General features: G+C 35.3%; 1 protein-coding gene across 3 annotated transcripts in view; it reads left to right on the top strand.

Annotated features, from left to right (window-relative positions):
* The window catches only part of LOC129743935 (neural-cadherin), an 833438-nt gene that overhangs the window by 716100 nt on the left and 89508 nt on the right, over positions 1 to 27830 (top strand). The window lies entirely within an intron of this gene.

Below are 27830 nucleotides of genomic sequence, written 5' to 3'. Positions count from 1 at the left end.
GCTGGCGTGAAGTTTGCATCGTGGCGATGGAACAGTAAAAATTTGCTCGAATGAAATTATCTGCTGCATATTTCTTCTGCTGGCATGAAATATCGACACAGTTGTGGTTAATTTGTGGCTCCCATAAATTTGCTGTCTCTGACGATGCTAGGCTTAAAATAAAAAGCAATAAATTCCTCAAATAATAATTAAACAAACCGAGAAAAATGGGCCTATCATCGTTTTTGATTCTGTTACCGGGTTCAACAATGTTTTGATGCCAGAGCTTAGAATCAAAAACATAGATAATACAGGGTCCTTCAATTGAACTGCTACATAAATAACAGTAATTATTACGAAGCATACAAAACTGAATTCGATGACACCTTGGAACTTTGTTTACATTATGTTTTAGCTGTTAGAGGATATATTTGTTAATTTTATAATCATGTGCTATCCGGAAAAAATGGGCCTCGAACCTGACGTAGTGCATTTATTGCCTAGTTCCAGGCTGGGAAACAACAGGAGACAAACCAGTTTAAGTATCAGGACTAGTTCTGCGGCATGTCGTTGAACCCTAGGCACGTCCCCTTTCGATTTCAGCAGCTGATTTTCAGTGTTCGGCATCGCTAACTGAAAAATTGGCGCCGCTAATTGAATCGCTAGTTTAGTCAATGTTAGCGATCGCTAATTAAAACCGCTAAATGTGCTGAAAAAGTTATCGCTTAAAGCTTAAAGCGCTAATCGCTAACTGATAACTGTTACACAACAAAAAACGCAAACAAAAAAAATAATTTCGTGTTTTTTGAATGTACAATACAAATGTTACAGCGAAATCGGAAATACATTTAACTAAAACCACCTAAAACTTCTAAAAACAACACAAAAATATAAACTGTTTATAGCATGGACACAGTTGAAAAATAAGTATTTTATCCCAAAGCTTTGCAATCATAGTGTATTTTTTTTGTAAAATCTTCAACCAGTTTTCACCTCTTCAGTCATAAAAGTTGACTCTCATGTTGGAAGCGTTTCCAAACGTGAATGTTCATACAATATCTATTCGAACCTAAATCGAAAATAAAAACGAACAATTCAATGCACATTCTGCTTTGCAATGTAATTTTTTTCTGTAGTGATGTTTTTTCTTATTTTATATGAACTGATCTGTGAAATAAAAAAAAGAACTTATTTTTGAAATGTTAATATTTCAACTACTTTAAAACAATAAACCAATTGAAGGATGTAAAAATTTCGATATTTTTGAGCAACTTTCATTAGATTCTTCATCTTTGACTATTGCCAAAGAACTAAACGATTTTTTTTCGTCTTTGCTTACAAATGAGCAGTGTTCTAAAATGTAAAGGCAAGCTTAGGTCTCAGCTGTTCTATGAATTAAAGGTTAACAAACGCAACGAAGCAATCAACATGGCTGATTCTGAAAGTCGACAGATCGAATTAACTGCTGTTTACCCATTTTGGTTAATCTACGTGACTGTGGTGTGAGGTGACCCAAAATATTCCTATCATTTGACTCTTGTACGCACTCTTCCATTGAGACCATTCGAAGTGCCTGATTAGCCTAATAAATTACTAAGAGTATAAACACCTAATTCGGTCAGCAGCAGTGATCCACGAGTTTAAAAAAATATATGGGACTAGCGGTCTTCAATTAGCGAAACCATAAAATAGCGGAACTTTTTAATTCGCTAGCTTATCAAAAATTTAGCGGCAGAATTAATCCGCTAACAAAAAGTTAGCGGACTAATTAGCGATTAGCGGTTTAGCGCTATATTGCCGAACACTGCTGATTTTTCAGCAGGACTTTGCATTGATTCAAACAAAAAAAAATTGAGGATTTTTTAAGCTCAAAGTGGCCGGTGAAGACTGCCATGAAAATACATAAAAAGCTTCTACAGCGTGTGGTTGAGCTCAAAGACAAAATAAAAACTAATTGTAGTATCAATGAATTTTTTTAAGAAATTTGTTTGGAAATAATTTTATATTGATATGATCATAGTTAGTTTCAATATAACACTTCAATTATCGAACCCTGTAAATGATGTTTATGCCGATTCTGGGCAAGGTTGCCGAAATCAAAGAAAAATCTGTAATTTCACAAAATTTAGAGCAAATATTCATCACAGATTTTGTGTCACAAAACACAGAATTTTTATATATTCACAGATTTCACAGAATTTTTGAGATTTGAATGAATTTTCAAATATATAATGTTTTTGGTCAATATAACATTTTGTTGTCAACAGAAAGAAAAAGTTCAAAGAAAAATTGCTTTCAGACCAAATCACGAATAAATTTACAAACTTTTTGCCAAAACTAAAGATGATGTATAAACGAAATCTAACAAAAAGTTCGACTTCAGGAAGTCAAAATCTTACAAAATGGAAATCTCTTTTTCGCATATTAAAAGCAAATAAATTTGCTATCGCTAAACTTCATTCTTGCGTATGATCAACAGTTTTGTTGATATAAGTGGTTTTATGATAGAAAAATATATGAAATACGCATTTTTTGGAGAAAATTTTGTTGCAGCTAAAGTTTTAGACTCGAAGACAACATTTAAAAAATTTGGTTTTCTGTTGTACTTATAAACCAATTCAATAGAAATAGAATAGAATTTTAAGGTATTTTGCTAGGGAGGAACAAAAAATTTATTGCATCACGCGTTTGTCAAGATTGAAATTTCATTCACCCAAAAATTTATTTTTATGATTTCAGCTGTATGAATTTTTGTAGTATTGTGTTACCCCTAAATGTATGCACCACCCTTTTGTTCAGAAAAAATGTAAAAATGAGTTTCAATAGATCCAAAAATGGCTGCAATTGGTGTTTTTATGCGTAATGGTTTTTATGGCATAAAAATTTTAAATAAATATACGTTTTCATTAGATTTTTCTTCAAAAAACTAAGTTACCTCTTTTTATAAGTTATAGCGAAAATCGCATGATTTTTGAAAATTAAAAATAACTGAAGAAACCAATGTTTTTTCTGACTACGTCAATTCAATGTATCACTAACCTTAAAACTGTTGATGTATAAAGGGTATGCTTATCTGTGGACATGGGTTTTCCTAGAAGCCAGTTGTTGAAGTTTTTTAGAAGCCAGAAGTTGAAAAGTGTTGCATGTTGCTCCAGTTGACGGTATACATTATAGATAGCGCACGTGTTGCCTAAAAGATAAAGTAAAAAATTTGCCTTATAGGACACTATCTCAAAAATTATGTGACAGAACGTCACAAAAATTTACACATGGACCAGTTGATCGCCTTTTCTTGTACATGCTTAAACTTAAAAAATAAAAACATCAGATTTTTTACCCTTAGGAATGAACCATTCAAAAAGATAAAAATGTCAGGAAAAAAAATCATAGGAGAAAAGTGTACTTGCACGTCATCTTCTGAACTTTAGTTTTGCGTAACATAATGATTACGATTTTTTTAGTCTTTTATACAGAACTGCTCCCTTAAGTTTAAATGGGATTTTTAGCCATGTTGGTCCAGAAAAGTAAAGAAAAAATGGGAATTCGTCAATACCATTTTTTGACCCAAGCCGATGTTTTTTAATGATTTTTATTTGCAAAGTTTCAATCAAAATTTTAAAGTCACCCGAAGATCGCATCAAAATCAGGAAAAAAAACTATGATAGGACGTTGCCGAAGACAAATTATGTTTTTTTTATTGGAATTTTATCAATAAGTGTCATTCTTCCACGCAACGAGTTAGATTGATGATCTTGATTTGAGTGATCTACCCGGGATTTCCCGACCGAAAGTTCCCGGGAATAACAAAAAATTCGGCAATTCCCAAATCCTGGGAAACGCTTAAATATCCCGGGAATTCCCGAAGCCAATGAAAAGTGCTAAATTACTAAATGTTTTCTCGATCCAATTGAAGAAATTGATCAGAATGAGGATGGAAAATTATAGTTGATAGTTCTACCTTGATGTATAGCTCAGGCTTCGATTTTTTTTCTAACAACTGGTAAATACATTGCATTTGAAACGAGGGCTCGAGACATGGATATTTCTCGAGGAGGACATTCGTACACTCGGAGTATTCGAGCGACGAGTGTTAAGAACCATCTTTGGCTGCATACAGCAGAACGGAGTGTGGAGGCGAAGGATGCACCACGAGCTCACGCGACTCTACGGAGAACCCAGTATCCAGAAGGTGGTTAAGGCTGGCCGGATACGCTGGGCGGGACATGTTGCGAGAATGCCGGACGACTGTCCTGCAAAACAGGTGTTCGCTACGAATCCGGTAGGAACAAGACGAGCGGGGGCGCAACGAGCGAGGTGATTAGACCAAGTGGAGCGTGATCTGGCGAACGTGGGGTGCCCGAAGAATTGGAGAACGGTTGCCATGGACCGAGTGAACTTTAGGAATTATGTTCGTCAAGTCATGTCGTGAGACGGAATACTATGTAAATAAAATAATTGAAAAAAAATATTTTCGTTCAAAAACTTAGTGTAAAAAAGTAAAACGTCGATGAATCTTTAGAACCAAACAATTCCAATGAAAAACGCAACGAAAACAAACTGATTGTTTTATTTTGCAAAACTAATCACTTAGAACTTCCGTTTCGCTACCTGTTGACAGTAGCAAAATCATCGGCAAATAAATGAAATATTTTGATTCAAAATGATAGTTATCTAAAATTTATTGAGATTTCAATCAATTGATGAATAACCTGAAGTCTGGCTAACCAACTTTTAACGATAGTTTAATATCTTTCTCAATTATTTCAAATTTTTGCAGCAAGATTCAGTCAAGTTTGTGGGTTAATGTACTTAGTTTTTGGGAATTGGCATTTTCAATTTCTTATGGAATTTTGAGGCGTTAAAACAGTTTGAAATGTTTTGCAATAAAAAATATCTAAAAATTTAAAAATGTCATATAATCAAATGCCATATATATGCAGTAGAGTGTTACACTAAACCTCGAAAAAACCCATACTTCAAAACTTCCACCCCCAAACCTGAGTTCAATATTGACAACTGAAGTTTGTGAAAAAATCACAGCTCGTCAATATGCCAAACTTGCCCTTCCAGCGGAGAACTGTTTTTTGTTGTAGGCAAATCTGATTCTATTTCCTCCATCGTGGCAGATTTATTTTTGGAGGGTAAGTTCAAAGCGAAGAACTGTTTGTTGGAGGATTTTTTTTTTTTTTTTAATATATCTTTATTAGTACCAATTCATCATTACATTTATATTACATTAATACATTAAATTAGGTGTTCAGTTCAATAATGAACTTTCAGAGCCCTATAGTTTAATAATCACTTAAATTTATTTATTCGACTTAAATTTGCTGAGCACAATCAAGCATTTTTATAAAGGAGAACATCCTGTAGTGAAAAAAAAAATATTTTAAACTAAAAACTAAAGCTATCCTAAAATTAAACTAATTGTAGAGAGAGCGAATCTCTGCGATGGAAGACTGCATCGATTTGCCTCTGAAGTTGGAGATGATTTTGTTGGCCATCTCTTCGATAGATTCAATGCCTGCAATCCGATGAAGATCTTCGGTGCTGTGCCAAGGTGGAAGCCGCAAAATCATTTTCAGAACCTTGTTCTGAATCCTCTGGATGGCTTTCTTCCTCGTCGCGCAGCAGCTAGACCAAATCGGAACTGCATACATTATCGCTGGTCGGAAGACTTGCTTGTAAATAAGCATCTTATTCTTCAGGCAAAGTCGGGATTTCCTGTTGATGAGAGAATAAAGAGATTTAGTGTATTTATTACATTTAGATTGAATATCTTCAATGTGATTCTTAAAAGAAAGATTCCGATCAAGTGTGAGTCCCAAGTACTTCACGTGATCAGACCATTCTAAAGAAACCCCATTAAAAGTTATGGAATGATTTTCATTAGGTTTTAAAAAATTTGCTCTTGGCTTATGGGGAAATAAAATAAGTTGAGTTTTGGAAGCGTTAGGAGAAATTTTCCACATTTTCAAGTAATTCAAAAAGGATTTTAAATTTTGTTGCAATCTACTGCGTACCACCCGTAAATTTCGACCTTTGGCTGAAAGCAAAGTATCGTCAGCAAATAATCTTCTACCTTTTCCTTCTGGGACATCAGGAAGATCAGAAGTAAAAATATTGTATAAAATAGGCCCAAGTATACTACCCTGAGGGACACCAGCTCTAATGGGTGTCCTTTCAGAGCATGAATTTTGATAGCTTACTTGCAAAGTTCGGCTAGTCAAATAATTTTGAATAATTTTGGTGAGATATACAGGAAAATCAAATCGAGCTAATTTAGCTACTAAACCTTTGTGCCAAACACTGTCAAAAGCTTTTTCAATATCAAGAAGAGCAACACCAGTTGAATAACCCTCAGATTTGCTAGCGTTAATCATATTAGTTACACTCAAAAGTTGATGTGTAGTAGAATGTCCATGACGAAAACCAAATTGTTCATCAGGGAAAATAGAATTCTGATTAATGTGAATCATCATTTTATTCAAAATAACTCTCTCAAATAGTTTACTTAAAGAAGGAAGCAAACTAATTGGTCGATAACTTGAAGGCTCTGAAGCACTTTTTCCAGGTTTCAAAATTGGAGTTACTTTGGCATTTTTCCATTTATTGGGAAAATAAGCCAAGTGAAAACATTTATTGAAGATTTTAACTAAAAAATTTAAAGTGCTTTCAGGCAACTTTTTAATAAGAATATAGAAAATCCCATCTTCCCCGGGGCTTTCATATTTTTAAATTTTTTGAAAATCAATTTAAGTTCATCAATATTTGTCTCACAAGAACTTTCAAACACAATTTGCTTAGAAAGAATATCATCAAATTCTAGGGAAATTTGAGCATCAATTGGACTTACAACGTTTAAATTAAAATCATGAGCAGACTCAAATTGTTGGGCTAATTTTTGAGCTTTTTCTGAATTAGTTAAAAGAAGTTTATCCCCATTATTCAAAGTAGGAATTGGCTTCTGGGGCTTTTTTAGAATTTTAGTTAATTTCCAAAATGGCTTTGAGTAGGGTTTTATGTCCTCTACTTCTTTAGCAAAATTTTCATTACGAATGAAATTTAAACGACGTTTGATCTCTTTTTGAAGGTCGCAATAAATTAATTTCAAATAAGGATCCCTAGTACGTTGAAATTGGCGTCGACGAATGTTTTTCAGTCGTATCAAAAACTGAAGATCATCATCAATTAAAGGTTGATTAAATTTATGTTTAACTTTAGGTATTGAAGCGGCTCTAGCATTGACTATTGAAGTTGTCAAATTTTCTACAGCCAAATCAATATCCTCTATTGAATTCAATGGAACGTTTACATCTAAATTACGTTCAATAAAATTCATATATCGCTCCCAGTTAGCCTTTTGAAAATTAAAAGTTGATTTTAAAGGGTTTTCAATGGAACTTTGGGATAAAGAAAATGTTACTGGAAGGTGGTCTCCGCATGAGTAACTAATTGACTACAATGCTCGCCTAAATCCGTTAGAATCAAATCAATTGTGGAGGGATTTCTAATTGAAGAAAAACAAGTATGCCCATTAGGATATTCAACAGTATAATAACCTGCAGAGCAGTCATTAAACAAAATATTCCAATTTGAATTTGATGAAATATTATTCCAAGATCGGTGTTTTGCATTAAAGTCACCAATAATAAAAAATTTAGATTTATTTCTGGTGAGTTTTTGTAAATCTCCCTTCAAAAAATTTTTCTGTTCACCGCTACATTGAAAAGGCAAATATGCGGCAACAATTATAATTTTCCCCATAGAAGTTTCTAATTCAATTCCAATTGTTTCTAAGACTTTTGTATTGAAAGAAGGAAGAAGTCTAAATTTGAGACGACTATTGATGACAATAGCTACACCCCCACCTTGTCGATCAAGTCGATCATTTCGTAAAATTTTAAAGAAAGCATTACTTTTCAAGTTATTGTCTGGCTTTAAAAAAGTTTCAGTGATGGCTGCGATATGTATGTTTTGAGTTTTCAAAAATAAAAAGAACTCGTCTTGGTTAGCCAGCAAAGATCTAGCGTTCCAATTCATAATATTTAAACATCTATTTGGATCCATGAGGGAATCGTAAAGTCATAATAATTTTGTTAGCATAATTAAAAGAAGTTTGGAAAGCTTCAAACATTGAATTTGCTTTCAACATAAGTTGCATCATTTCCATTAAATTTTGATGCAAAAATTTTAATTTTTCCTCAGTAATCTCACCCAAATCAACAAAATTGTTAGAATCAGAAGAGGAAGGAGAAGAAAAAGTATTTGAATTTCGGGGATTTTCCCAAGCCTTCGCATGAACGTTGAGACTTGGTTTTTTCCCAATTTTATTAGTTAAACCTGAAGAGGGCAACCCATTTTCAACCACCTCTGAGAACGATAAACAACGAGTCTGTGGCGCAGAATCAGCCCAGGTAACATTAAAATCACTTCGGGTATTACCCAGCCGTGATTCCAATGTAGGCCGAGGCTGACTGCGAACAGGCAGGTTGTTTGCCGGTCTGACGTGTGTAGACGAAAAAGAGGAAGGAGGAGAAGAAACTTTTCTGGAAACTTTGGGGTTTTTCCTAGAAGCAACAATTTTTGCCCTAACGAGACAATCTAGAGAATTCGAGGAATGATTACCTGCGCAATTCGCACACTTAAAAAATTCTGTTTTTGGCTTATCACCACCAAAAAGGCATTTAGATTTTTCATGATCGAATGAGCCGCAAAACATGCATCTGGCATTCATTCTACAATTTTTAGTGCCATGACAAAAAGCTTGACAACGACGACATTGCGTAATATTTTGTAAAAAATTGGTATGGGATTTACGAAAAGGTTCAAATTTTACTCGACAATGAAACATAAGACGAGCCTTTTCCAAAATTTTCAAATTATTAACCTGATCCTTTTTAAAATGGATCAAATAAAGTTCAGGAGCAAAACCAACACTACTGGTATTATTCGTGTTGGTTCTTTTCCTCATTTGAATTACTTGAATTGGAGAAAAACCTAACAAAGAATTTAATTCATTTGTGATCTCATCCGGTGTCTGATCGCCGGTGAGACCACGAAGTACAACTTTAAAAGGACGATCACCCTTAGTGTCGTACGTAAAAAATTGGTGTTTTTTATTATTCAAATAATTTAAAATTTTTTGAAAATCATCAAAAGATTCCGCCAATATACGAGCAGTTCCCCTTCGACCGATCTGAAAAGAAATCTTCACATCCTTGACGGAAGTGACGATTTCTTTTCGAAAGGCATTGAAGTCAGGAATCGTGACCGTTATTGGTGGAATCTTTTCGTTTTTAAGAGTATAAGAAGAAGAAGAAGGTTTCTTAGTACTCTTATCAGAATTAAATATGAATATTTCCTCATCACCGATGTTATGAAGGACATCGAATGAATTGGAAATTTCAACTTTTTTGGCAGATGGCCCTGGATTAGGTTCAGCAATCCGTTTTCTTCCGGCCCTTGAGCTGGCCGAAGACTTCCCCATGCTGGAAAGAAAAGAGAAAATATGAATAAAAGAAAATGAAAATAATTTTAGCACTGAAAAGTGCTGATTGAAATACAGGTAAGGAAAAAATAAATAATGTAAAATGTTCCTGCAGGTACACAGCAACGATACGATGCTCCGGTACAGATGGAAGTGATTGTTGGAGGATAATTTTTATTTCTGCTTCATTGGCAGAAAGTCTCACATATACGTTGATGTAGTCGCCCGCCAATCTCAACAACTCATCGGTGGTCGAGCGGTTCGCATCCTGAGATGGTGATTGCAAGTATGGGTTTAATTCCCGTACCTGCAGTGATTTGTTTTATTTTGATTTCCATTTTATTGCGGTATCAGATTTTGGGGGATCAGTTCTCTTTTAACAGCTTAACTTTGGACTAAACGCCGTCAATAGCCAAACCTGTAGGGACAGAGTTTCATTCGGATAGGTGGGGAAAGTTCTCATGTTTGGATATTTTTAGAGTGTAGAATCTTCATTTTCAATTTTTCCCGGGATTCCGAGAATTCCTGGGAAAAGGATCGTAAGATTTCCCGATTCTCGGAAATCTTGATATGAAACAAAAACTTAAACTGAACAGTTCAACTTTCAAATTTTAGATGAGAGACTATTGTAAGGCATGGTTAATTGAAATAAAATCTTTTCCTCGAGATACTATTTTTTTTTAGGGATCGAGCAGAAGAAATAATTCTTTTCTATTTGTTTGAACGTGGTGGGTCAAAGAAACAATACTGTCCGATTCAGAACTTGCGTTCTATCATTATTTTAGACAGACAGGGTACACTGAAATTTTTAAAGCCAGTTTTCGATATTATATGATGTTTTTGGTTTATTTTTACTATTTTCACTGTTTTCGTTCAGGGCAGAATTTGTTAAAACCTTTACACTAGTCAAATTTGTCTCCCAATCAAATCCTTCCTTCCTTCCCTCATACAAAATTCTTTGCTAGAAAGCAGTTACCTTTGCAAGAATATCTTAAATTTCACTATCACCATGATTGAATGAAGGATAATAGTTTAATTCAATATCAGTTTATGATTTGGTTTTACAGTATTGCTAAAAATAAAAAAGAATGTTAAAGTTCAGCTTTTTCCACACAAATTTTAATAAAAAAAAAGGTTTAAGTGTCTGAAGATATAAGATTCAAGGTTAGGGGTTCTAAACTATGTTTTAAAGAATTTCACCAAACCGTACAGTGCTCATTAGACCACTGCAAAAAAGACTTGTTGTTCTAATATGTTTTTTTCATTGCCTCTTGGGTCACCAAGCATCAGTGCCAAATTTGAAATGATTTGGTTGATTCCTGCCTGAGTTAGCGCAACGCTATCCAATTTTGTATGGAAGAAGAAATTTTTGCACATTCATTCAGAAAATTCAAAAAAGCTTGAAATGAAGTTGGGATTTGATTTTTGGTTTTGACTATTCTAAAGCTTCTTTTTTTTGCAATAACCATTTCAAATTAAAAAATCTGAATCTATTGAAAAGTATTTAAAAATAGCAGACTTTGCTTGCTGGAGCCTTTGATAATTTTAGGAAATGTTATTGCAAAGTTTCAACAAATCAATCAATTTCCTGGCTATCTAAAGCAGTTTTTTGAGATTTAATTCTCAAGCTACGGTTACACAGCTTTCAAATAAGCAGTCAAAAACATTAAAATTTAAAAATATTAATCATAAAAAAAATTGTATAAAATCGAATATCTTTTTGGGGTACAGTTCATGCTGCAAAAATCGAAGAATATTATCATCGGAAGTTATATTTATTAAAATTTAAAGTTTTTCTCTAGCGATTTATTGATGAAAAATTGTGTTATCCCATACAAATTTCCATACAAAATTGAAACTCGTTGTGCTAATTCAGGACTGGATGGATCATTTCCTAAATTTGGATTGCTATTTCTTGCAGCAAAAACAACCAAAAAAAGTTATGGGAGGTGTAAAAATTGAGGAACTTCAAATTTCCATACAAATCTTGCAGCGGTCTTCAAATTAATAATATTTCCAACTCTAAAGTTTTGAAATTTGATCGTTCATTTGCCGACTCTCAGCAAACCGCTCATTAAATTTTCATTGCACTCTGGAAGAAATGGAAACCCTTTTTTCGGGGATCCTGATTCAAATTCAAACCCGGCGGTTGCAGCAGCCCTGAAATATAGCAAATAAAACGTCCATCGTCCGTAACCGTGTGACCGAAATACTATTAGCACAAATGGTGCCAACTTTCATATAAATACAAAACGTTATAATACAGTCAGCTGGCTTGCTGCAGGAAGGTGAATATTGGTACAAAGTGCTGCTCAATGTTGGAATGTTCGTGAAATGTTGCCCCACCAACTAGAACCGGAAGAAGAAAGGCAAAACGCAGCACGCCGGATCCATTTGGACCTGCCACCTTTTGGGTACGTGTGGGGACATTTTTCAGGGTTGGTTGTTTGTTTGTTTGCTTTCGATTGCCCAAACTGACCGACGACTACGACAAGTTCGGTGCGAAATTTTCCTACCAGCAGCCCTCTGGGAAACAAAACTAACGGTCGCCACAGCAGCCGGAAGTTTCGAGCCCCGTTCGAGTGTGACTGAATATGCATGAGATTTTGGAGTTGTTCGAAAACTATGCCCGGTGAAGTTTTCCCAGAAATTGCCATGCATGTATGATTTTTGCATTTTGACCCTGCATTGATGGAGTATAATAATAGTTATCTTGCGGAAAAAGGAGAACAATATTTTGATACACGTGTACGGGTTTTTCTTGCAACAGTTCGTGGTTTATTATATTGCTCAATATTTAGTTCGTTTTTTTTTGTTTCGATTACAGTCGTTTTAAGATTCACGACTTATTTAGTTCGTTATGAAAAAGATCAATTGTACAATTTAACCGTAGAATGTCGTTTGGAACGATTTGTGATTTATATAGGTAATAAGGAAATTCTGAAAAATTACTGATAAACTGCTTTCCAAAAAACTACTACGTCTCTGCTACTACAAATGAGCCAAAAATTTTTTTTTCTATATAACACCAGATCATGACGATTTGTGCATTTCTAATCAAATAAAATAAAAATGTACTTTTTCGATTTCCTTGAGTTCCCCCAGGAAAATTTGTTCGCTTTTAGGCACCCCTTTATCGAGTCCCATCGCGCTGAAACAAAGTACAGTTTAGTTTTTTGAGCTAATCTTGTCAATGTTTTAATAAAAATCGCTGATAACTTTTTATCCATTCATCTATTGCCACCCTAATAAATAAACACACACAAAATTAAAGTTATTTTAGCTTAGCTTAGCTTAGCTTAATTGACTACTCACATCCACCTTAAATCATTGAACTCGAAATGAATCATAAATAGATATAAAGAAATATCCAATTCAACGCAACAAAATTTTCTCATTGTAATTAAGACACTGTTGTAGTGTATAAACATTTCGAATTCTATGATCGCTGGCGTGACTCAGTGGAACAAGTTCCTCATCGTCAATGGTTGCTACTCCGTGATTGACCGAGGCCATCAGTTTTGTCCAGAGGTCAAATGAATGGTGTCTGGGATTGACAGCACATTCACAATGAACAAAACTGATGCTCTCTCTTTAAACATCAATAACGGCGCCGGCCACGTCCTAGTAGTCAACGGATAGAAGGAAAATAGAGAAAAGGATTGAAAGATTGATAACTCATGCAATAAAAAAAATAATGCGAAAAACAAATAAATTGGAATAAATTGCACGAAAGCATAGAATATCATTGCACAAAACCTAAAAAACAAGTAATTTTTTATCGAAAAAATCAATAAAATCAAGAAAACTAAAGGTGGAATAACTTCCATCTTCTAAAATTTGTTTTTTCGTCTTGTAATCTTTTGGATTCTTGAATTTTTTTCCGAAATTGACATTAAATACTTCAAACTTTATTTATTCCCCCCTTCGGGTTTTTGAAAATTTCGAAGGGGAGGGGGGGGGGGTTGATAAAAGAAGAAATTGATATTTGTTCCAGCCTTATTACAGTTTTATTATGATAGACTTTTTTTTAACATAATAACTTCTTGTATACACTTAATCAATCAAAACTAGGTTTTAATAAAACGAAAAATTTGAAAACACGTTATATAACTTAATATTTGCCATTGTGATTTTTTTATTCTACACTCCTATGGTTTCATAGATGAACGGCTACACTTTTTATTGCTGTCTTATTGGACCCTTTTTGCAACAAAACCGAGCTTGAAACGAACAGTACAACATATCGTATTTTGAAAGTTCCACTACGAAAGATTCAAATTTTATCTCCAATGTTTTAGAGTTCTTTTTTAAATTTCTAGTGGAACTTGGAATTCGTCGATAAGTCTTATTTGAAACCCTGTTACAGTATATCATTTAAGTCATTTGAACCAATTTCTTGTAGCTTTAAGTTCTGTTACAATGTTTTATACATGTTATTTTATTCAAAAATAGTAGCTCAGATTTTCAGGCCGAACCTGAGGATAGTGTTTAAATTACGTTCACTGATGTATGCTTAACTATGTTTTTTAAATACGTATAGAAGAATAAGAGATATGAAAGTAAGATACACAAATACAATAACTTGTATCATTGGACCATTTTTGCATAAATGCATAAAATTTTCTTTAAATCCTGCTTAAATTTATGATGTGAGCACTCACAAACCAAAACATTCAAAAGAGGAATAGGAGATTAAATTCATCGGAAACACACACAAAATTAAAGTTATTTTGCACAAAAAAATATAAATTTATCCTTAACGCTATAAACTTTAGATTGACGCATAACTAAAATCATCAATTCGTACAGTCGGTCAAAAAATTGTCCATACATGTCCAAATATCATCTATATCAGAATACTCTTAACAGGTACTTCAATCAACAGAAATAAACAATAGTGGAATTAAAATATCTTCATTTAGTGTTGACAAAAGTTATCTTTTAATATCATTAATAACTTTACACACAAATACAGTAGTGTTTCGATTATATGACGCTAGTAAAAATTAGCGTGAATTTGCCGGAAACGTAAATTTATCGAAATTGTAAAAATATTTGTATTCAATAATCATTTCCATAGAAGGATGGATATTCTTGATAATGATAAGTGTGAACCTTAAAGAATTTTGGTAGGTAACCGAGAATTTCATTTCATTTCGAGATACTTTTCTCAATAGCGCTTTCCCAAATTTTCTTTAGAGTCAGTATGAATGTTTCATTGAGTAAATCATTGTCTTTCGTATGGAGTTTTTAACAATCATTTGTTTTTAGTAAGTTGCTTGCGCAATCAGCTAGGGGAGTTGTTTAAACTATCTCCTAATAATCCAGTTCCGATGACGTCAATTTTTTTATAATCGTTTCCTGGCATTCAAATGATTTCTTTACCAGATCATTTTTTGTTGCAAACTCTTTCTTTTTAAATGTCTTTCAAGAATATTTAAAATTCAGTGTCACATAAGAACCAAGCCATCTCGATAGAGGAATTTTGACTTTATCAATGATATTATCCCCTTCGATAACACCTCATTCCAAAAACTGAAGACACCCGGAGCTTTCCATGATTTTTATGAATAAAGGCAACGCCATCTCTCCCCAAATGAGCTTATAAACATGCAATGAAAAGTGTCTTACAAACATAGAAAACATGCTTGCATTTTGAAAACTATTTTTTTGGTGCAAAAAATTTTCCAAAACCGGTGAAAAATTTGTTCAAAATGCGCATTGCCATTTGGATTTGAAAATGAACGTGGAATTTAAATTCACCACTCTTGTTAGTTTTCCGTTTTCACATTCGCTCAGTGCGTTTACACTTCGAGCGGATTTTATTTTTGGCTCCATGAGCCCATAGACGAGATTGTTACGGGTAGGAAAACAAAATATCAAACTTTCGACTTACGTGAAAACTGCATTCTGTCGCAAACGGTGGATGGCTCGCTGCCACGGATTCATCCCTTGCTATAAGTTTTACAAATTGAAGTATTTTTTTGCATTGAATGTGAAGAAAATGTTCAGAAAAAAGTTGAAGAGGTTGTAATTGAACTACTACCGATAAATTAGTGTAGAATAACGATAATTCTGTCTCGTCATTATTTTGTTTTTTACGGAATTTTTATTCTTTTGGTATTGAGCGATCTGTTTGTAGGGAATATGAGTGGTTATAATTATCATTAATTGATCGAAAGAAAAGTTGAAGATTATAGAAAATAGGTATGGTTACCCAGAATTGAATAATAAATAAATGATCGAAGTAGAAATGGTGGTGGAGTAAGTACATATGTACATCAAGAAAGATTTTAGATTTGGGATTTTATCAAAATCCGAAAATGGAAATGGTAATACGGAATTTGTATCAATCGAATTGATTTGTAATTCTAACAAGATATGCTTTGGAGTATATTACAACCCCCCGGACAGGGCCTCTGGGCTACTCCAAAATCATCATCAGCAATTTACCATGCATTATGAGCCTTCATTCTTGATAGGAGATTTTAATTACAATTTTTTCAAAACAATCTACCAGGATTGATATCTTCAAAGAAATATTATCAAGCTTAAATTTAACATGCATTAACAATGAGCTCACCTTTTCCATAACAATGGTAGCTCTTTATTGGATTCACTACTTACGGATTCACCTGAGAGTGTTCTTAGGTTCAATCAGATTTCTTTACCTGGTCTGTCCAACCACGACCTTATTTTTTCTTCACTAAATTTCTCGAAACAGATGACGTGACTTCTTAAATTTCGACAGTGGCGCACTTTTCAACACTCTGAATGACATGAACTGGAATATTTTTTTTCAGTATAGATGATTCTGATATACTTGTAGAAATATTAAATTCGTTTTTGTTGTCACTCCTTGAAACTCATTTTCCACTGAAGTTAAGAAAACATCGTTAAAATACATGGTTCAATAGTGACATTGAAAAAGCCATTATTAACAGGGATCTAGCTTACAGATCCTGGAAACGATCTAAATCAAGTGTTGATAGAACGCTATTCAAACGATTGCGCAATAAGGTTAACACCTTGATAACTAAAGCTAAAACAAGGCATGATAAAACAAAATTGAATATGAGTTTACCTGCTAAAAAGTTTTGGAATAATTTGAAGTACTTTGGTCTAAGCCACTCCGAGAAGTCGTCATGTACCTCCGAATTTTCTGCTACAGATGTAAATCACTACTTTTGTTCTAATTTCACATCTGATAATAACGAAGAAATCTTGTTTCATCAAACTGCAACTGGCTTTCATTTCAAACCCGTTTATGAACATGAAATTGTTAATGCAGTAGCTTCAATTCAATCCAATGCTACTGGACTCGATAACATTCCCATCAAACTTATTAAAATAGTTCTTCCTAGCTTGCCTCCAATTCTCAATCATCTTTTCAATACTATAATAAAAACATCTAAATTTCCATTTCAGTGGAAAAAAGTGAAGGTGATTCCAATCCCCAAAAAAGCCAATAACCATAGTATATCAAACTTAAGACCAATAAGCTTACTGAGTTCGGTTTCAAAAGTATTTAAAAAATTAATAAAGTACCAAATTTCGAATTTCATTAATCAACACAACCTTCTAAGTAATAATCAATCCGGCTTTGGAGCTTACCATAGTACCAAAACTACCACAATGAAAGTCCACAATGACATCGCCATAACTCTTGATAAAAAAGCACGTGCCATTCTTCTTCTCTTTGCAACATTGCACTTTGCAAAACCCACAAAAAGCTAGTTCAAAAATTAATATCTCAATTTTCTTTTTCTGGACTTGCTGCTGAAATGATAAAATTATATCTCCTAGGACGTTCCCAGGCAGTTTTTACAAATGAATGCTTTTCGGAATTAACGCCTATTGAATCAGGAGTACCTCAAGGCTCAATTTTAGGGCCTATTCTATTTTCCATATTCATAAACGACTTACCATCAGTTTTAAAATACTGTAGCGTTCAAATGTTTGCAGACGATGTTCAAGTTTATTTCTGCTCCGATGATTTGATGCAAATTAATGTTGTTAGCGACAAAATAATTTATGATTTGAAAAAAATTGAGGAATGGTCCAGTTTAAATCTATTACCTATCAACCCGACAAAAACTAAACAATTATTGTTCAACAGATCTAATAGGAGTACAGAAACTCCTGCACTATACCTGGCAATTACTGAAATTATTTTACTAATTATGCTGAAAACCTTGGGCTTGTTTTTGACCATGAATTGTCGTGGAGCAGACAAGTGAATAGACAATGTGGCAAAATCTATAGTTCATTAAAGAAGTTAAACTTAACCACAAGGCATCTCGACGTTTACACTAAGTTAAAACTTTTCAAATGTTTTATATATCCACTATCCATTCACGGAGATTTTGTTTATTCAAATTGCTCGTATAGGACCATCGATAAGCTTCGAGTAGCGCTCAATTCATGCGTTCGTTACGTTTACAATCTGTCTAGATTTTCAAGTGTTTCCCACCTCCAAAAAAAGCTGATCGGTTGTCCATTTAAAAATTTTAATAAATATAGATCCTGTGCTGTAATCCATAGAATACTTAATAGAGGATGCCCCCAATATATTTAAAGATTATTAGTTCCCATAAGGAACTCCAGAACCTCCAATTTTGTCATCCCAACTCATAGTTCAGTCTATTACAACAACTCGTTTCTCGTTAGAAATATCTCAAACTGGAATAATCTTCCTACCCAACTTAAATCCATAAAATCTAAATCAGAATTCAGGAAAGCTTCACTAAGAAGGTTTGCATAAAGTAGGTAACAATCGGATATTGAATAATTAGTGATAGATATAAAGGTGCTTGAGAAACTTAGCGTAATTGAAATTGAAATTCAAATCAAAGCAAACCCAAATGGTAACACATTAAAAGACTTTGTCTTACGTTACAAGAATTAATAAATAATTAATAATAATAATAAGAAAAATGTTGAGGTTGTTGAATTACGTTGAACGTTTACGCGAAAATGGAGGGCTGCATACTTTCACGAGAGTGTGCACAAATGAACTCGTGAGTGCCACATGAAAAATGACAGTTGAGCGAAAATGCGACGTGAATATCCGTGAGTGTGCGTGTTTTTCTGTGTCATTCAAAAGGTGTAAAAGAGCAGAATTAGTACACTGCAAAAATTCCACACATTGGCGCTATGTGTGAGCCTATATAGATTTTTTCAATGTGACTCACATTTGAAAATCCTATACGCGCATTTCATATTCATATGCGACACATAAAATTTACAAAATTACACACATAGATGATATAAGTTTACTACATGAGTATGTAAACGCCTTAAAATAGGCATCGATTTTATTTTATGCATATGTATAACTTAAGGCGATATTCTTATTAGCTTTCAAACATTTATCAGCTTTGTTTTGCTATCGTGTTTTATATTTTCATTTATAACAAATTGTATTTAATTCTTAAACATTATCTTACACTTATCTTCAACTTCTGGGCCCTTGGCAACTGACAAACTCCTTTTCCTGTTCATAATGTGACTGATTGCTTCGATCTCTTTTCAGGCCTTCTAATTATTTTGGATCGCTGGATGTATCTAAATGAGAAAATAAAGGTCAGCTCATTTTCACCAACAAGTATCAGATACCCTGCAAATGAAAAACTGTTTTAAGAAAACCTGTTAAATCATTTTGCAATGAACTTACCTCTGCCTCCATTTTCACGAAATACTCGACTGTTCCGATCGAAAGAATATCCTTTTATTTTGGTCTTACAGTCCAATAACAGAGTCCAATAGAAGCAATTGGCAACTCTGTTAAGATCCTGCTTTGTGAAAATTTCGCTCCGTATTTTTATCGATTTCCGAATTGCAAATATTTTTTAAAACCATAGTGATCGTACCACGAAGAACGTTACTGATTACATCACCGCTACCGCCACCAATCCAGTACCCGCTCGCAAGGTAAAGGCCTGATTTCCGTAAATAACGAACCGGCTTGAGTGTGGTTCGACAAACTTCCGCGCACCCTCCCACCAGGCTTCGGACGCATCCTGAGGCGCGACTCATAAGAGACGAGAGCAGTACCACTCATTGAGGAGGAACTCCCAAACTCCTGGCAGTCGAAAACCACTCTTTCTCGCTTCTATTACCGCCAGAATCGCTAGGAGCGCCAGTCACTCTTTGCTCCCTCAGAGGCTCTGCGCTCCTCCCTAAGAGGCCTCCCTGGGAGAAATCACTTTGCGTGTGCCGATTCAGAATTGCTTAGAGTTAGGTACATATTTGAATGCTTCAAGAAGCTCACAGCTGCGTGCTGGCTGCTGGGGGTGGCTGTGCGACGATGTAAGCAAAACGAATTTTAGACTATTTTTGTACCTAATCAACGTTAACATTGTTACTCTAATTAACATTCAATGTTCATGTAAAACGATTGTCGAAGTTAAGGCTTTTAGATAATACGTTTTACAAAGAAATCGGCCAGTGTTGAAAGAAGTATTGTAAACAAGAACATCCTGCATACTTATCAACCTACATGGCTTTTAAAAACTTAACAGATAATCATTCTGCTTGTAAATCAAAAGGCTTAAGGTTGATAGGACATCAAAATTATGTAGTTAGAAAAATATTGCTTCCCCAGCTATTTTCAAATCTACAAAAACATACGATATTCACCATTCTAAAAATATCTAGACCTTTTGGCAACAATAAATGAAAAAATCAAATTAAAACGTTTGAAACGTAATAGTTTAAGATATATTTCTGATGTCATAACGCATAAAGCACCAAATGCAGTAAGTTTGTTTATTCGTTTAACAATTTTCTGTCAAAAATGATTTCAAAACCACAAAGGTGCTGCATACATTTAGGGGTAAAAAATTATCTAGTTTAAATCATAAAAGTTCATGTTATGATTTTCAGTCAAAAATGATTTTAAAACCATAAAGGTGCTGCGTACATTAAGGAGTGAAAAATCATCTAGCTTAAATCATAAAAGTTCATGTTATGATAGATGATATTTTGAATTTAACAAACGCGTGAAGTGAATCAATCATAACAGCATATAGAATCAAGATTTAAAAGATGAATCTTTGATTTGCATTTTAATGAATTTTCAGCCCAAATTGGTAACTGAATTATTCAAATATTTATTTAAAAAAAATGCTGATTTTCCAAAAAAAATCACACCAACAGTGTTGATATAGGCGAGGTATGTTATAAGCGCATTTGAAAAATATAAAAAAGTAGGTACATCTTTGGCACAATTTTTTTAATTTGAATTTTTTTTTAATGAGAATCAAAATATTTAAAAATCTATCTCAGGATGAAAGGAAATTTGTCATCATTATAAAAAATAACACCTCTTGATGTGGTATACAAATGTAGCATCTAACCCGGCTGTTGCATAATGCCCCGTTTGACGGTTATTGATGAAATAATAGCTACCCGAAGATAATATTTCAAATTTCTTTACAAACTAGAGGCCCTTCTTGTGCTATTTGACTTAAATTTTGCATGTAAACTTCACATAACAATCTGCTTATTTGAGCCACTCTACTCAACAAAATAATCAGCGGGGACACGTCCTACCTTTCGTTATTCATATTAAATCATTTCCTAATGACACCGCCGACGCAAACCAAAACAAACGAACACGAACCAGCCAGATTCCCAGCTCATAACGTTTGTCTTGAAGCGTTCTCCTAGGGAGCGCTCCCGAAGAGCGCTCATTTATCTTTTAAGAGCGGAGCGAGAGGTAAAAAGAACTCCCTAGGAGCATGACATCTTCGAGGCAAACGGTCACTCCTTCTCATTCCTTCACGCCGCTTAAAGAGTGAGAGCAGATTTTAGCTCCGTGGGTGTTTGCTCTCAAATGAATCCGAAGCCTGCCTCCCACTCTCCCACCTCGCCAAAAATCACCTACCTGCAGCGCAGACAACCAAAAATAAAACAGCCACCAATACCTGCCATCCACCCGCTTAACCGCATAACCATCCATCTGCCGTATCCTGCCAACAGCCTACCAGTCGCCTTCAATCATAAACTCGCACAAAAAGCCACAAAACATTACATATATGTATCAACTGTAACACCACGATCTGCCACAATAAAAACAACCTTCGCTGCCTGTGTTTTTATTTCGCTTCCGACCATCCGCAACTGGAATCAAAACAAACCCGCAACCCACCCGCCACCGTCATCGCTGCACGCATCGGACCACCGCATTCCTTGGTACACGGAGAGGTGAACAAGGTAAACCACAACAAACGTCAAATCTTTTGTTTCTACGTTTAACCACCCTGCGCGTATTTTTATCGACCGCAACGCCATCTGTGAGAGAGTAGCTAAAACTATCTCTTTGAGGGAAGTGCGCACATTTTTATCGACGGCAACGCCATCTGTGAGAGAGTAGCTGAACCTCTCTATTTGAAGGAAGTGTGGCCAATAATTCTTTTGGAACCATGTCCACGTGTTGCGAAAGTTGCTCTGTAAGTTTTACAGATTCAACTTTAAGAGTCCAATGCCAAGCTTTTTGCTCCGTCACCTTTTGTTTGAGATGTTCAGGACTTGATGAGCAAATGCTTGCTGCCGTGTCATCCAATAATCTTGTTACTTGGAGATGCCACGGATGCAAAGCCTTGATGGAGAAAACCCGCTTTCGCAATGCTTTGCTTTCTGTTGAAGGCACAAATACTCAAATTCTGGAAGAGATTAAAACCGAAATCTGTAATCACGTTCGCAATGATTTATTGCAAGAATTGCGGAAAAATTTTGACGCTTTGGCTAACAATACACCGAAACCTTCTCGTTTAGCGGAATTCCCCATTTTTCGAATGGGGCAACCTGCCTCAGTGAAACGAGGTAGAGAGGTTGAGGAAATTAAAGATTCAACGCCCCGTCGCCCAGCAAAACTCTTCCGCGGTACAGACACGGCACGTTCTGCACCACCGCAAGATAACTCCGAGGAAAATTGTTTCCACTTATATCTATCAGGAATTTCTCCAGAAGTCACCGATGCAGAAGTGATGGAGCTTGCACAAGGCGCTTTGACCACTTCAGACTTAAAACTTGTTAAGCTCGTTCCTCGTGGTAGGGACACCAGTGGGTTTTCCTACATTTCTTACAAAGTCACTATGTGTTCCAATCTGAAGGATAAAGCGATGAAACCGTCAACATGGCCCCTTGGACTTGTGTTTAGGGAGTTTAAGTCGACCACTGCTCCTCGTAAGGGTTTTTGGAAGCCTCCATCGAGGACTTCCGACCCAGTTTCGATGAATCCCACCACGAGCAGGAACACGGATGCAACAACTCTCCCCCAATAGATTGTGTGATGACCTCTGCTGAGCAGCCCAATTTACAATCCGATTTCCTGCCAACTCAACTGAACAGAAAACCACGCGAATTCCTGATTTACTATCAAAATGTACGCGGAATCCGCACAAAAACAAACCATCTTCTTCTCGCTCTACAACGGTGCGACTATGACATAGTTGTTTTGACCGAAACATGGCTTCACCCGAAAATCAACAATGCCGAATTTGCCTCCAACTATACTGTATTTAGATGCGACCGTAATCCTGAAACCAGCAACCTGAGCCGTGGTGGAGGAGTCCTCATAGCCGTGAAACATGAAATTGTCTGCAAATCCGTCAACCTAGTCAACTGCAACAGACTGGAACAGGTCGTCGTCCGTATCGTACTTGGTCGTCAGGTGCTATTTGTGTGTGTTGTGTATCTGCGTCCCAATAGTGATCCTGTCCTCTACGATCTACACGCCAAAGCCATTCAACAAATACTCGATAAAGCTTCAAGTGAGGATTCCATTCTGATATTGGGTGACTACAATCTACCGAACCTCATATGGACCTTTGATGAAGATGTAGACGCTCTCATCCCGAACAACGCATCAACTGAATCCGAATGCGTTCTAGCTGAAAAAATTATCGGTTCTGGATTAATGCAATTGAACGACAACTGTAACGCTAATGGCAAACTACTTGATCTCGCTTTCGTCAGTGACATATGCTCGTTCGACGTCTTTAATCCACCATCAGCTCTTTTAAAAATTGACTCGCACCACACACCGTTTATTTTAAAATTTGACAATGGCTATGCATTCAGCTCATCGGAATATGTTGAACCACAACAATATGACTTCCGTCATTGTGATTTCGATGCTTTAACCACTGCTCTAGAAACAATAGACTGGACGACACTGCAAACTTGTTCGAATATCGACGATTCTATTTCCCTTTTCTACGACAGTATATATGCTACCTTGGACGTTATGGTTGCCAGAAGAACGTTAAAACCGAACTCAACGAACAGGAAGCCCTGGTGGAATGCGAATCTTAGACTTCTACGTAACCGCCTACGGAAAGCACGTAAACGTTTCTTCCATACGAAATCTAGCGTGCACAAATCCATCCTTTTGGACGTGGAAAAGGAATACGAGCGTGCCCAGGAATTCAATTTTTGTGAGTATATAAGTCGCACTCAAAACGAATTGAAATCCAATCCCGCCGCTTTTTGGTCGTTTGTTCGAGGCCGAAAAAATTCGAGTAGGATCCCAGCTGATGTCGCTTACTCTGGCAGAACTGCGGAATCATTTGAGGATTGTGCTAATCTGTTCGCCGACTTTTTCCAATCAGTCTTCCAAAATGAAAACGAATTACCCTCGGATGTACCCTCTGCATTCTCACCGTCATATAACGTAAATATTCCTAGTCTTAGACTATCTGTCACTGAAGTCTATGATGCATTGATCGCAGTGAACGCTTCAAAAGGACCTGGACCTGACAATCTGCCTCCGTTGTTTGTAAAAAACTGCGCAGCCGCCATAGCGATTCCTCTTACAAAAATTTTTAACTTGTCTCTGTCCTCTGGAATGTTTCCAAAAGTGTGGAAAACGGCGTCGATTACGCCGGTTTATAAGAACGGAAGCACTCATAGTGTCGAAAATTATCGTCCTATTTCTATTCTTAATTGTTTGGCGAAAGTGTTCGAGACCTTAGTATACGATGCTGTTTACCCGTCCGTGAAACAATTAATTAGTGACGCCCAGCACGGTTTCATGAAAAAAAGATCAACTACCTCGAACCTGATGACATTTACTAATTTTTTGATGCCAAAACTCGAGAAACGTCAGCAGGTAGATGTTGTATACATTGATTTCTCTAAAGCCTTTGATCGAGTGCCTCATAGGTTACTTATAGAAAAACTCAGACGCTTGGGACTACCTGAATGGATTACAACTTGGTTTGCGTCGTACTTGAACTCCCGCACAGCTTATGTCAGAGTGAACTCCTACTGCTCTTCGAATTTCGAAATACCGTCTGGTGTACCACAAGGCAGTCATCTTGGACCGTTACTATTTATTCTTTTCGTGAACGATTTGTGCGATCGAATGACTTCATACAAACTATTCTACGCAGATGATTTGAAACTTTTTCGGTCAATTACGTCACCGCTAGACTATATTTTACTACAGAATGATCTGAACGCTGTTACGAGATGGTGCATGACAAACGGTATGCTGGTGAATGTTGAAAAATGTAAAATAGTGAGTTTTTCAAGATCACGCAGCTTACTTCGTTATGAATACTCTATGAGCAACCATTCCCTCGAAAGGATTGAAACAATCAAGGACCTGGGAGTTACATTTGATAGTCGGTTGAGATTCCACACGCACATTACTACCATAACTGCAAAGGCTTATGCAATGCTTGGTTTCCTTCGTCGAAATACAACTCATTTCAACGATGTATACACCCACAAAACGCTGTATTGCTCGATTGTCAGAAGCATTCTGGAGTACGCAGCTCCTGTTTGGGCCCCGTACCAATCGACACTAAGTCAATCCATTGAAGGTGTTCAACGAGCCTTTATCCGCTTCGCTCTTCGGAAACTTAGATGGAATCCTGATATCACTACTCCATACGAACATCGCTGCAACCTTATACATTTGGATACGCTTGCCCGGAGAAGAAAATTTTTACAGTGTTTGTTCACATTCGACATATTGAGCGTAGGGTGGTCGGATTTACCGGTTTTTTTCAAATCCGGTATTTCGGTATTTGGAATTTTCAAAACCGATAAAACCGGTAAAACCGGTATTTTTCAAAGTATATCGAATTCATGAAAAGGTTTCGTCTAATTGCAGTAGTAATGGCATAAAATGCGCAGAATTTATAACGCAATAGATTTTGCAACATTTTCAATTGAAAAATATTGCATTAAGCCTATAAATTATCACTTTGTAATAAATCTATCATCACTCTCATGATAATCATGATATTTATCAACGTCATTTTATTATTTTTATTTCACATTGAGGATGCAAAAATAATAGAAGTTTCATATAGTTTGCGACGAATTTTTGTCCTAAACTCTGTAGAACAGTATTGAAGAATAGATTTTACAGATTTAGTAAAAGTTTTTATAGTCTTTCATGAAAATGATACGAAATTTGATATAAAAAAAGATTTTCCTTTAAAAAATGACTTAATCAATTACCAAACAAAACTCAAACACTGTCGCAAAGTTTTTGGTTGATTCACAAAATTACAGATTATTGTTGTCTTAAATACGGATGTTTTCCTCGCAACCTAGGTCGTGATAGCATTATGTTTGCATTTCCTAAATTAAAACAAACAAATAGAATTGAAAATCTTTTAAAAATCAGTCAAAATTCAGCAATAAATATAGTTGTTTGGATCTGATCCATACGCTCTTTGTTGCTATAATACTGTTGCAAATTTATAAAAACTTTTTTACTGCTTTGTCGGAAAAAATGCTTCAACAGCATTAAAAATAAAAACAACAGAGTTTCATCAATTAACTTGAAAATATTGATAGAGAAATTTCATACAAATATTTCAACATGTGTTTAAATGCTGGCTCTATTGAAACATTTTAATTTTAAAACAAAGTAGAAAGGTTCTAATCAACATTTTTGGTTTTTAATTTTTGAAAGCCCTCCACCATTAAGAACGATTTTGAAAAACTTGGCCTGTTTATAGATAAAACATGTTCGCATCTTTTGACCAAATTCCAGTTTTTCAATGAAAACTACTGTAATATAATAATCAAGCAATCTTAAATTTCTTGTAGCTGTTTCTTTTTTCAGTCATTGTTCACTTGTACGGTCTTGAAATGTTGTGAAGCGTTAGTTCGATAGCTGAACTGAAATGTGTAAAGTTTCATGAAAATATTTCATCTGAGTGAGAGAGGCAGCTTGTCAATGCTTTTTTAAACGCCACTCTAGCTTTAATTCAAAAAGTACATCGGCAAGTTTTAGCAACAATCTTATCTCACATACTTAAACGTTGTAGCAAGGTTTATTGAGCTTAGAGTTTGAAACTGATTGAATAAAAGTATTTGTACTCATACATATTTGGTAAAAAACATTTAGCTGTGTCAATTTTATTACAGTGCCGTTGATGAAAAGATGATGAAAAGTTGATGAAAAATTTACCGGAAATCCCGGTTTTTTACCGTCCCAAAAGTCGGTATTTCCGGTATTGGAAAATGGACGGTTTTACCGGTTTTACCGGTTTCGGTAAAACCGGTTAGACCACCCTAATTGAGCGGGAACATCGACAATAGCGAACTCCTACAAAATGTTAGTTTGTCCGCCCCTACACGGTCACTCCGGCATCAGCAGTTCCTCTGGATTCCCGGTCATCGGACTACTTATGGTTTCTACAACCCTTTGGACACGTGCAACCGCTACTTCAATCAATGTGCTAGCATCTTCGATTTTGGAATCTCAAAACAGGTGTACAAAAATAGATTAAGGCAACTATCATTATAATTAGTCTGTGCGAAACATTTGTTCTCGAAGACAATAAATAAATAAATAATAACGATGTGACCGATTGTTGAATACCTGCGGTGGTGAACAAAATAGATTAAAGCACATAAACTATTTAAAAAAACAAATCTAGCTTACTTAATTCTTGGTTTATAGCCATTGTTGGTAAGGCCACGCCAACTTTTTCTTATGGGCAGCCATTTTGAAGAAGTGAAAATTTTCAATAATGAAAATCATAAAGTTTATGTGTCAAGTGCAAATGAACTTTATAATCTGCACTTAAATGCCATGTGTGACGTATAAAAATTATATGATTTAAATAAAATCTATGTTTAGAGCAATGTTGATACCGTATGTGTAGGGAAATATACATCCTAAGTGTGGATTTTTAGCAGTGTAGAAAACCCCAAAGTTTTGTTCAAATAGGACTAGTGGGAAAATCCACCATATGCATGCAATGCAAGTAATCATAAAAATAAAGCAGAATTCATAATATAAGAATATAAATGTCTAAAATCAATCATACAATTGCATTATAGTTTGTTGCGTAAGGTTAATCAGCAGTTTGTAGTTAAA

This window comes from Uranotaenia lowii, chromosome 2 (genome assembly GCF_029784155.1).
Source record: "Uranotaenia lowii strain MFRU-FL chromosome 2, ASM2978415v1, whole genome shotgun sequence".
Classification (NCBI taxonomy): domain Eukaryota; kingdom Metazoa; phylum Arthropoda; class Insecta; order Diptera; family Culicidae; genus Uranotaenia; species Uranotaenia lowii.
Note: the sequence above shows the minus strand (reverse complement) of the source record. Positions and strands in the feature narration are given on the sequence as shown.